The sequence below is a fragment of the Punica granatum genome, chromosome 5, assembly GCF_007655135.1.
Source record: "Punica granatum isolate Tunisia-2019 chromosome 5, ASM765513v2, whole genome shotgun sequence".
In the NCBI taxonomy this organism is placed as follows: Eukaryota; Viridiplantae; Streptophyta; class Magnoliopsida; order Myrtales; family Lythraceae; genus Punica; species Punica granatum.
In genome coordinates this window covers 15,564,599-15,576,875 of record NC_045131.1, presented here as the reverse complement: position 1 = coordinate 15,576,875, position 12,277 = coordinate 15,564,599, and the positions used below count along the sequence as shown (strand labels likewise).

At 39.4% G+C, this 12,277-nt stretch overlaps 1 pseudogene; it reads right to left on the bottom strand.

The window, feature by feature from the left end:
• Positions 1-7,293: 7,293 nt before the first annotated feature.
• Positions 7,294-10,717, bottom strand: LOC116209017 (annotated as a pseudogene).
• Between the last annotated feature and the right edge of the window lie 1,560 nt (positions 10,718-12,277).

Genomic DNA, 12,277 nt, shown 5'->3' with positions numbered 1-12,277 from the left:
TACCACTTTTGCTATAATAGGCTGTGTGCTGTCCTGGTTGCTCTAATATATATGTTCAATTGGATGATGAATTTAGGGTGTGTTTGTTTTAACTTAATTAAATAAGTGCTTAAAAGTTAGGTTGCATTTATTTCAACTTAATTAAATAAGTAATTCAAAATTAGTTACAAGTTAGTTATAAGAGAAAATAAATATAAGAAAGAGAAAAAGATGAGAGATAATGATGTAAGAAAGAGAAAATGAATGACGATGAATTTAGGGTGTGTTTGTTTCAACTTAATTAAATAAGTGCTTAAAAGTTAGGCTGTGTTTATTTCAACTTAATTAAATAAATGATTCAAAGTTAATTACAAGTTAGTTATAAGAGAAAATGAATATAAGAAAGAGAAAAAGATGAGAGATAATGATGTAAACTACTTAATTATTAAGTAAAAAATTACTTAATGAAATAAATAGAAAATTTTGACTTAATGAAATAAGTCATTCTTCACTTATCGGTGCTCCTTATCTCTTACAAAACTTTTCTCATCCTTATTTTTTCCCCCTTCTTCCTATACATTTAATCCCTTAACTAATTAAGTGCTTAATTTTTAAGCACTTAATTTATCAAACTCTACCTTACAAGTTAGTTATAAGAGAAAATGAATATAAGAAAGAGGGAAAGATGAAAAATAAGGATCTAAACTACTTAATCATTAAGTAAAAAATCACTTAATGGAATAGGTAAAAATTTTTGACTTGATGAAATTAGTCATTCTTCACTTATTGGTGCTCCTTATCTCTCACAAAACTTTTATCATCCTTAATTCATTCCTCCCTTTTTCCTATACATTTATTTCCTTAACTAATTAAGTACTTAATTTTTAATCACTTAATTTATCAAACATCACCTTACTGAAAATCAGTCAGAACAGCTTTTAACGACCGTCAAACCCGTCAAAACGATCATCAAACCCAAAATGTATGTGCAAGTTTAAGTCTCGAGGACTTACACTCCATTTGGAATCTCCCTACGTGTGAGAGTTCAATTTCTTGGACAATGGAAACAAAGTAACTTTGGGAGGGTGTTTAGGAGGTGGCAAATGTCCTGCGCAGTATCGAAAATGGTCCATGGGAGATTCTGTAGTGAGTCCATTAGTAGAGCCCGGACAAATGACACAAAGTTGGAGGCGAGAAAAATACTGGCTCGATATGTAATGCTATCCGCTCACAGCGGATTCAATCCCCTTTGTGAGACCACAGATATGCCCATGATTCTGCCAACCTACCCAATCACTACTGCAGCACCGAATAATAGTGGACGATCCGTTCTCAAAGTCGTGGCTCCATCCGTACGGACTTTCCATCCAGCTGTTGTAGCGGTTGTGGACATCGATGAAGGCATATGTTCTGGTCTTATAATTAGTACGGGTTATTTCCATGTCTTTTGTCTTATAATTAGCGTGGGTTAGTTCAAGCGGTTCGATGTCTGTTCCCTTCAAACAAGGTCTCGGTTCGTATCTTGTAAATAGATAAAATTTATACTATGAAAGTTTTACCCCCTTAGTGGGCCAACTGTCTCGAACCCGATTACTCGGGGCCCGGTAAACTTCCGGATGTCAGGGTACAAACTGAAAAAAAGAAAAAAGAAAAAAGAATGAGATCCTACTATAGGAAAACAGTTGGGAAAATAAAGAGGTACATGAAGTACCGCTCGAGTCAAACTCATAATTTTTTTATAAAATTTTTAAGACGTACCACTGCACTATAGTTTCCTTCTCGGTTTGCACTTCTTTAACCCAAATGACAACAAGGATCACTTTGAGAATTGCCCAACAACAAAGTTTCCTATAAAAGAAACATAGTCTAGAGGTCTCAAATGAAAATAAAAGGATTTGTAAATTGTACATTCATGAACATACTGTTGGAGAAAGGCCCCGTTGTGTCCGAAAATGGAACTTTCAAGGGAGTGGTTTAGGTCAAGTGGAACACGTAAGACGACATAATAACACGTGAGCACGGGATGTTAGAGAAAAATTAGGAAGTGTGTGGGACAATAGACAAATGCTCAGTAAGCTTTTGGGTTGGGTTCAAGTCCAAATTAGACTCATTTTATATTAAAATTTATCCAACACATACATTCCATGCATTGGTAGGAACCACACCTTTAAGCATGGTTGCGCCCGACGAACAGAAAAGACACAAAGAATTAATAAATGAATCAAACATCAACAAAAATAGGGAAGAACTTCGCCCCACAAAAAAGGAAAAAAGAAGAAATTACTTGGCCGGGATAGCAGCCCAGCCAGTATACCTATGACACCCATGGTCTCAAAAAAAAAAGTGTTTTTTTCCTATACATGTATACTGTTGTATCCCATTTTCTCAGCTCACTGCGACTTTGCAAAACGTCCTAAAAAGATGAAATTCTCAGTTGGTTTCGAAAGTTAAGACCTCTGATGAGCGGCTTTCTGTTCAGTTGTCTCATTGGTTACAGATGCAACCTGGAAGCTGGTTGCTGATTGAGTCATCGGATTCGCGGGAAGAGGCACATGGGCTCCTCGCTGGCTGCCAGCAAAGTCCTTCTCAGCAAGCCTACAGACCCCACTGCCCCTTCCTGGAATGTTCGTGCATGGGTTGCCCGACAATGGCACCTTGCCCTTCTGGAGGGACGACCGGAGAGTTGCCACTGCAGGATATACCGGCTCTCCTGGCAGGGGCCTTGCAGCTGCAGTGTATTGGGATCTCCCCAGCAAGATGGTGGCGATGATGATCGATGAGAATAACGCGAAGATTCTTAGAGCCATTAATCGAATCGATGTAATTGATTTTGCGGGTATATATGTAAATGGTTAAGAATACGTGGTTTATTGTCGGCGAGAGAGAGACAGAGACCGCAAAAGCCCGAGATAGAGTTAGGAAAAGTATTGATGAATCAATGTCTAAACCCTGTGGAAAATGGAAAATATTTATAGGGTTTGCTTCCGCGGGTTGGTCCACCTTTCCATACGGCAATAAACATGTTTTAACACGTACAAATACGAACACCAAACAGTGGCAAACGATAAAACTTGTTCTTTACTTTGACGATTTCCAAGTATCTATTGACTGAGCATCGTACGTTATTTCATGGTCTAAAACATGATGTACAATAAAGTCCTAATTTATTAATTAATCAGGCTTAATTTTTGGGCAAGTTAATCAGGCATATTTTACTTTAAGAACGATATATATGATTTAATACTAAAGCTTAAAAATATGTATTGAGCGGATATCAACTCCGTTAAAAAAAAAAGGAAAAAGAAAAAGATCGGAACCGCGCATATCCTAGTACAATTTTTTGAATTTATCTATGATCATTCATATCATGTAATAGGTCATATAAAGGAGAAAATTTATTCTCCATTTTCAGTTATAAAGGGGATCGGATCCATGAGTTTTGTTTAGGATAACTGAAAGCAAAATGGAAATATATGGAAAATCTCATCACGTGAGATGTAATTTGAAATCTTTAGATTCCATCAAAAGAGAATGTATCATAGTGTCTTTCACCTTCGCCTATTCACTTATAGGTGAATGATTCGATATCTAGTGGAACTATCCGTGTCCTTTTATTAGTTATTTAGGATTTATCTTTCATCTTACTAGACCTTGAAGCTCTTTTTGTAGAAAAAAGAATTCTCTTGATTCCTAATTTTTCTCAAGATAATTGTGTTCTCGTTATATATTTTTGGGGCATAAATAACGCGAATGATGTTTTGACTTGGAGGAAAGATGGGAGTCAAGGGTGTTGACTCGGCCAAGGGTTGAAAATTTGAATGGAGTTTATGGGTCTAAACATCGAATCAAAACCCATACGCGGTCCCCTTGAACGGCCCAACATCCTTTCTATTTAACCATAGACGCGCTGCATGTGTATGCATTAATTAATCAATTACCTACCTTAGATATAGGGCATGAGACCGCAATAATGCCATTTTATCGGTGTCTCTGTAGGCATACTGAAGGTGACACGGGAGAGTAATAGCGCTTAAAGTCGAAGCTGCGAGATGGGAGGTCCTTCGCATCTTGATAATTAAATTGGTTAATTGATTTGTAGATACGAATTTAAGAATCTACAGGGTGGAACTGCATACATTCAGAGTAAGTTTAGAATCAATTTTAAATTTGGCAAATTCTCGAATTAATTCGTTTGCGATTCGGATTGAATCTACCTTAAAGGCTTGAATTAAAAAACAACACAGACTTACTCGGCCCAATCCAATGAGATATTACAGGCCCAGAAAGTTTTCCAATTAATTAAGGATGATAATGTCAGAATTATTTGTTCTTTTCTTTTCTTTGGCAAAACTCTAATAAATAATCACATCCTTGGTTATTAGATTGAACCGTCTCGGATATGTTAGGGGACTGAATTTTGGGCCTGACCCACCCCTGAGGCCTGATGACACACCGCGAGCCCATCAACGTCTAGCGAAGCCCGGCTCAGTATGTTCAACGTGGCTGCGATCCATCAGACAATGTTCAATTACTGAGTAAGCTGGATTGATTGCTTATTAGTCAATGTTCAATGGTTATGATTCTTATTCGAGCTCTCTTGGTGCTATTGTGGCTGGTTTTATAAACCACCCTTGTGGAAGACGAATTTAAAGTTTGAGTGATCCAAGTGTTTGTTCTCATGAGTTCGGAGGATCCAAGGGAGTATGCCCTTGATGACTAACATTTTGTAATCTTTATTGATAGCGTATCATTGATTCGGTGTCGGTCCCATGGTTTTTCCCCACATCGGAGTTTTCCATGTAAAATTCTAGGTTTTTTTCCTTTATTGCTTGTTGGTTAATTTGATTGGTTTCTATCTCGATTACACTAGTAGGAGAGGAAGATTAATCGATGCGTTGTTATTTGACGGAGCACACCCTTCCCATCACTCGGCCCAATCCAATGAGATATTACAGGCCCTGAAAGTTTTCCAATTAATTAAGGATTAAAATGTCAGAATTAATATTTTTTTCCTTTTCTTTGGCAAAACTCTAATAAATAATGACATCATTGGTTATTAGATTGAACTGTCTTGGATATTTTGGTGGACTGGATTTTGGGCCTGTCCCAATTGGGCCCCTAAGGCCTGATGACACACCGCGAGCCCATCGATGTCTAGCAAAGCTCGGCTCAGTATGTGCAACGTGGGCATCAACCCATCAGTCAATGTTCATTTGCCAAGTAAGCTGGAGTGCTTATTAGTCAAGGTAACCAGAGAAAACTTGTCTACTTTATATGGCGATCGGGTAAATACATGGGAGAATCTCTATGGGTGCTAACATAATTTATCCCTAAACTTCCCTATAAATATGGTATACACGTATTTAGGGGTAGAGCCAATTGACACTCTATACTCTTTCCCTCATATATCAGACTCAATTTGATTGCCTATAGCAATGTGAAGCAAGATTACTAATAATTCGTGTAGATTCGGTGGAGCTCCCATAAATTTGATTCTTTAGTTTGGTTCATAAATTCATGAATTTACAAATTGTGTAAGAGTTTAGGTTTAATAATTATTTATATGTCATAAGGGCAACTATTTATTGAAACTTCAACTTCATATATCCTGATGGAACCTAGAAAATTAGGTCTCGATCACGGATAAATCACGTTCACGTTGCTGATGACGAATCCTTGATCCACGAGCCTCGAACACCTATAGATCAAATTTAAGAAAAAGCAAAATAAAATCTTATAGTTCACCGAAGAAAGAAAATAAAATCTTATGCTGACTTATTTATCGTTTGTTCTCGGAGTTTTTCTTATTAAAGCTTTTCCTCGCTCCACGCACTTCTGGCGGACTTTTTGTGTGGCCGAGTTTCCTTACAAAATCTTTGACATCATTGAAAAGATCTTCACATTAATAGCATGGTCCTTCATTGGCTCCAATTGCAGGCTTGGGCATGAAGATTCGAGAATGAGCCCTCTTAAACGTCGGCGTATATGTCTCTGTGCTTCTATTTATTGCTACTTTTATTTCAGCAAATTCCGGGTTACTTATGTATGTATATATTGAATCCTGGGTAAACGATGATCGATACTATTGTTTTTTACATGGGATATGAGGTGCATTACCGAGGGTCTGCAATCGAGGATCTAATACTATTATATAAAATAATTGTCGATATTGGAGCTGCTTTTAGAATTTCCTAAGATCAATCTTATTGCTCAATAAATAAAAATAGTAAAACTAAATAAATCAAGAAAATTCCACGAAATCATGTCTAAGAAAATTACTAGGCATGTTGCACGTCGCGGTGCTTGTAACCAATTTATTTGGCCATTTCCAACAAAATGATGTAGCTTTTAAATTATGAAAGGGAACATTGAAATATTGTGGGTGTTAATCTGAGCGAGTTTGCTGCTAGGCATAACAGCCATGAGTTGATTATTTTATCATATATACTAGTCCTCACGCACCTGCTTCGCACGTGCGCGATTGCTTTCGGGTTTGGGAACAAACTTGACAATGGGATTAACAATTTAAAATATTGCAATCTTGCATTTTGTAATTCAATAGCAATATCTACTTGAATGAAAAGACCTAAATAAAGTGCTAGGCAGCACTGCATCTTGCACTAAAATAGGCATGTTGCAAGGAGCGATGTTGCCTAGCACTTTATTTAGGCATTTTCATCCAGGTAAATGTTGCTATTGAATTACAAAATGTAAGACAGCGATATTTTAGGCTGTTAATCTCCATTATCGAGTTTGCTCCTAGGCCTGAAAGCAATTGCGCACCTGCAAAACGCGTGCGTGAGGGCTAGTATATATAAAGAAAATAAAAGTCAAATAAATTATATAATAAGGTGACAATTGTATAGTTTCTTTTAGCGATGATCATCAAGGTTACTAAAGGTGGTTACTTGAATATATATATATTTATTTATTTATTTATTTTGCAGCATTTTAATATCAATTGTGTAATTTTTTTGGAAAATGAGCTATAAAAAGTATAATGTTTTAGTGGCGCTTGTCTTTGTACTTACCAGCAATTGTGTAAATAGCTTCTATAACCTTTAGCGATTAAAAGTATAATGTTTTGCAATTCTATGTAAAAATTTTACAGTAATTATGATTGCTGTTTATCAAATGACAAGGGGAAGGAATTGCGAAAATTGCTTCTATAAACTTCGATTTAGTATTACTTGGAATGCATCGTAACATAATGATCCGGATGTTATGCATTTTTTATCATATTACTAGTAGCAGCAATGCTGCCTAAGAGCGTACGAAAGCTAAGTTGCTCCGGTATCGGCCTCGTCTCATTTTTCAAGTGATAGAGTTGTACCACTTCGTGCCTATTACGAAAAATCCTAAATTCAGGGTCACTATGGCATCCGAAAGAAAGAAAAACCGATCCAAATGGCCGTCGTTCAGGTTTGGAGGAACCCACCCATGCTTCCCGTTCCTTGAGGTCACGTTCGTCACAACCGACAGTGTAATGCTGCAGACATAACTTCTGACGGCTGAGGATGACAGGCACAGCCCGATCCCGATGCTCTTCAGCTGGTCTGGGGACAGGGACGAGAAGAACTCCATCTGGGCCACGTACGTGAATGCTTCCGAGACCCCCCACAAGCACGTACTGGGGAGTCTGCCAGAATATGTTGAGAGAGCTCTTCTCCTCTCTGCTATCACTCGCCAAGGCCAATCTCCGCTGCTCCACGAGCCCCACAAGGACCATGGCTGCTCCTGCGATCCCCAGCCCAATACCGATCCTCTTCAGCTCACCCAACTATTTTGACATCCTTTTAGTGACTTTCCCGAACAAGGGGACGATGAGCTTGTTATACAGAAGGATTAAGGCTGAGGTGCTGACAGTGTTGAGAATGTTCATGCTTGCCGGAGGAATGCCAAGAACGCCAGCCTGTCCATGGCCGCTCCCTGCTCAACGAACAGGGAGTGCATCTGAATGAACACCAGGGACGATGGGATTGTGCAGAGCTAGATGGGTAATAGCCTCAGTATGCACTTCACCTCTTCGACTTGTGTGATTGTACAAAGGGGCAACAGGTTCACTGTCTGCCCGCGGTTGCGGATATTCTTGCTGTCGGCTTCAATAATGGTAGCAGCTCGATCAAGAAACCAGTTTAAGAGGCCCGGGAAAAAAAAAAAGGGAAGATCAATGGCAACTGATCTCTTTCTGTTATCAAGCCGAGTTTTCTACCTTTTTTTTTTCTTTTTTCTTAATTATGCGAAAATATATATGTAAAGGAAAAAACATGTGCAATTGCACTAACTTGAAGCCATCGGTGTGCCAGATCTTCGTCATAGCACTGCCTTCCCTTTGTTGTCCATGAAGCTCATAGAGCCCTTCACCATCCACAGGAACTTCGAGCTCCATCTTTCTAATGGAAGCCGCCATTACCAGACTGATCCTCATGAGTGGATTTCCCATTGGCTTGAAATGCCGGAACCTCGTCATTCGACTCAAAAACATCACGTGTGCTATCACAGAAAAACCAGTGCAAATCCAAAACACAGCCAACCAATGGCCCAAATTTTCGAGGTAGAGAGGACTGTCTGAGCAACCAGGCATCCCATGTTGACGGCAACGTAGTAGTAACTGTAGAATGAAGACTTGGACTGCTGCTCATCGGGATCCTCCCGGTCGAATTGGTCCACCCCAAAGGTGGCCAGGGATGGTTCAGGGGCTCCAAACCCAATGGCAACTAGGTAAATAGAGATGTAGAACAATGCCACTTCGAGGGGACAATGAGGCTGGCAGAGCTCTCCGACTTTACCACACCCTTGAGGCTTGAGGAGGAACAAGTATGTGCAGAGGGATGCTGCGAGCAATCCCTGCAAAAGATATCGATCTTGTGTGTCGTGATCGATGATCTATATTGACTGGACCGAAAATCAAGGGCAGGGCAGAGAGAGGGAACGACTTAGACTTACAGTGGCAAAGACAACCTGAAAGAATGGCACAACTTCTGAACCTGCCCAAGTAGGAGTCACTGAGGAAGGTGCCGATCAAGGAACAGAGGTTCGTGGTCCCCAGCCACCGGCTGTACGTGTCGGCTGCGTCAGCATTCTGTTGCCGCGGCACTGATTTCGAGAATAGCACCATGTTTGCCTCAACTCACGCAAAGGCAATTGTGATCTGGCCTTTGAGTCCCTGATCGGTGATTAGAAAGTTTTAATCGAGATGTCTCAAATGGAAAAGGGAGAACTGATCCACTAGCTAGACTCCAGATCATCACATATTCAAAAGACATCATCTCACCAACCTAATAACATTCTCGCGCAGTTCCATCCACTGGTATGGCCCTTGATGGCAGGCATTCCGCACCAAGTCAAGGGAGCCATCCTTGGTCTCTTCTCTATTCACAGATAAATTAACTATATCCACCTGCATACAAATCTTAAAGCTATCCAAATATATATATCTGACTTTTGCCCTCAAATATCTGATATTAACTTTTGAAACATAAATAAATAACTGCATGCATTTCTAAATCATTTTGGATCTTTAAGTAGGTTAGTCGACGGCATTTTCTTTAATATCCACTTTTCTAGAAGATTTATTTAGCATGTGCTTTGATTATTTAGTTGATGTGATATGAAATCAGATCCATCTAACGTACAATCAGGCTGGAGAAACAAAAGGTTGTTATAGATAGCTGGAGAGGGGCCAAAGTTGACGTAAAATGTTTTAATGCGACTTGGTTAATGCTAAATTGCTAATGCACCTTGAAGTCAGCTGATGAAGGGGACCTTTCCTTCTCCCACGATGCCATGACTACCTTCCTTCTTCTAAAATATTAATCCACAGAGACCAGAGAGCGTTTATGTGAATGATGGTGCAAGCAGAGGAGCAATTGGAATACATATAGAAAGCGAGACGGTTTCTAGTTTTTATTAATTATATGATCAGATCAGTTGTCGATCTGTGGAATATTTCTCCTGTCTTGGGACAAATAAATGCTTTCCCATTTCTCAACATGTTGGCTGGCCCAAATTTACTTACATGCGTAATTAATATGTTTCATAATCACAATTAATGGTGCTGTCTTGTGAAGTTTTGATATATGTTTCCCTTTTCTCAACGATGCTGGCTCAAATTTGTTTACATGTTTGTTTAATAGTATACCACTTTTGCTATAATAAGCTCGGTGCTGTCTTGTTTGTTCCGATATATATGTTTAATTATTTGACGTTGAACTTACTGAAAATCAGTCAGAACAGCTTTTGACAGACAAACAAACCTGTCAAAACGATAGTCAAGTCATTGTCAAACCCGAAATGTATGTGCAAGTTTAAGTCTCGAGGACTTACATTCTGTTTGGAATCTCTCTAAAATGTGAGAGTTCATTTTCTTGTACGATAGAAACAAAGTAACAGAGGGAGGGTGTTAGGAGGTGGCAAATGTCCTGCGCAGTATCGAAGATGGCCCATGGGCGATTCTGTTCTGATGAGATGGACTTAACTAGCTGTAGTGAGTCTGTTAGTAGAGACCGGACAAGTGACCCAAAGTTGGAGGCGAGAAGAATACCAGCCCGATATGTGATACTCTCTGCTTGCAGCAGATCCAATTGACCACAGATATGCCCAGGATTCTGCCAACCTCATCAATCACCACTGCAGCTACGATATAAATAGTGAATGATCCTTGTCTCAAAATCGTGGCTCCATCCGTTAAGACTCTCCATCTAGTTGTTGTAGTGGTTGTGGACATCGATGAAGGCATGCGTTCTGGTGCATTGTGTTGTGCATCAAGCTCGTGGCAATAGTATTTTCCCTTATGACGAGAGCTATGTTGAGCATAACGTGATCGATCAATGGGGAAGAACCATTAAAGACCACCTTGTTTCGGGCTATCCCAACAAACTATGCATCGATAGAGCTGCATCTCCACGTGTCCTTTCAGGGGCAGGCAGATCGGCTAGAGAGAGCCCATCCCGCAAATTGTCAATCGGGATCATCTCACTTCGTACTGAGCATCGGGAATAAAAATGTGAGATTCGCGTTCCACTTAAAATCGGGCCAAAAGTAACCGGATTTGGCTAGAATTCAATCAATTGGTTGCAATGGGTTTAAATGCTGGATCCCAAATTCCGTTATATATATATTACTAATTCATTTTAAAATGCATTCCAAACACTATTCTTCGATTCACTTCAATTAAATCCCCATCAATATTCCGAATAGCATAATTCATTTACAGGTGGATTGAAATGAAACAAATTGAACTGAAATAAGCTGAATTCAACAGCAGAATGAAGAAGAAGTCCCTCACTAATTCAGGGGCGACACGAATATACCGACCACTTATACTCCTAATTTCCTAATAAAGGACACTGCCAGAGATAAATTGAGGCAGTATGGATCTCATCTGATCAATCTGCCAGGTAAGATTGAGAACCTTGGGGCATGTAAGTGTTTGGCGAACGTGCTATGGACTTCTCCAATGAGCTCAGAGATGGAGAAGAGACCAGAAACTGCATCCAGAAAAGCCATTACCAGCTTCCTTGAATAACTGCAAACTAAATCCGTCAGGATAGGATGGAGGTGCCACTGCCGCCGGCCTTGCCTCCGTCAGCCGGCCAAAGAGCTGCTTTCATCTCATCACTAATAAAATATCTCGCAAAATTTCCCTCGCTAATCCCTCTGAAGTCTGCTGAAAATGTTTTTCCAGCGGACTTGCAAATCCCTTGCTAAGTTCGATTAAAGAATAAAAGAATTAGTTAAAAGAGACTGAAGGATAATCCCTCGATATTTCGAGCGATCAATCCCTCACAAATCCCTCGATATGGGAGGGATTTGCGAAGGACATGTCGCTCACAAATCTGTTTGTAGCCGCGAGATTTTCCCTTGCACCGTCGAGGTATGTGAGGGGGACGGATCCCTTAAAATATTGAGGGACTGAATCCATCCTTTAGTTTTCAAAAAGAGAAAATTGGTGAACTTAGACACTATGTTCGGATTGAGAGCTTTGGGTGTTTTGGGGAGTTTTTGGAGGGGGAGGAGTTTGGAGGCGTTATAAATCCCTCCAATAATCTTGTTTGGAAAAAAAATTATAAGGATTTTGGAGGGGTTTGAAATATCTGCAAAGCCCTCCAAATGCCATAATTCTCAACTCTTCTAATCGAGAGCTTTAAGAGGTTTTTATGCATCTCTTTATTACAAAAATAATAATTTAACAATTTGATCCCAAAATAAATTCAAAATAATAAAAATAATCCAATTAAATCCCTCCAAACCCTTTAATGAACTATATTCAAACAAGGGTTTCAGAATCCCTACATAA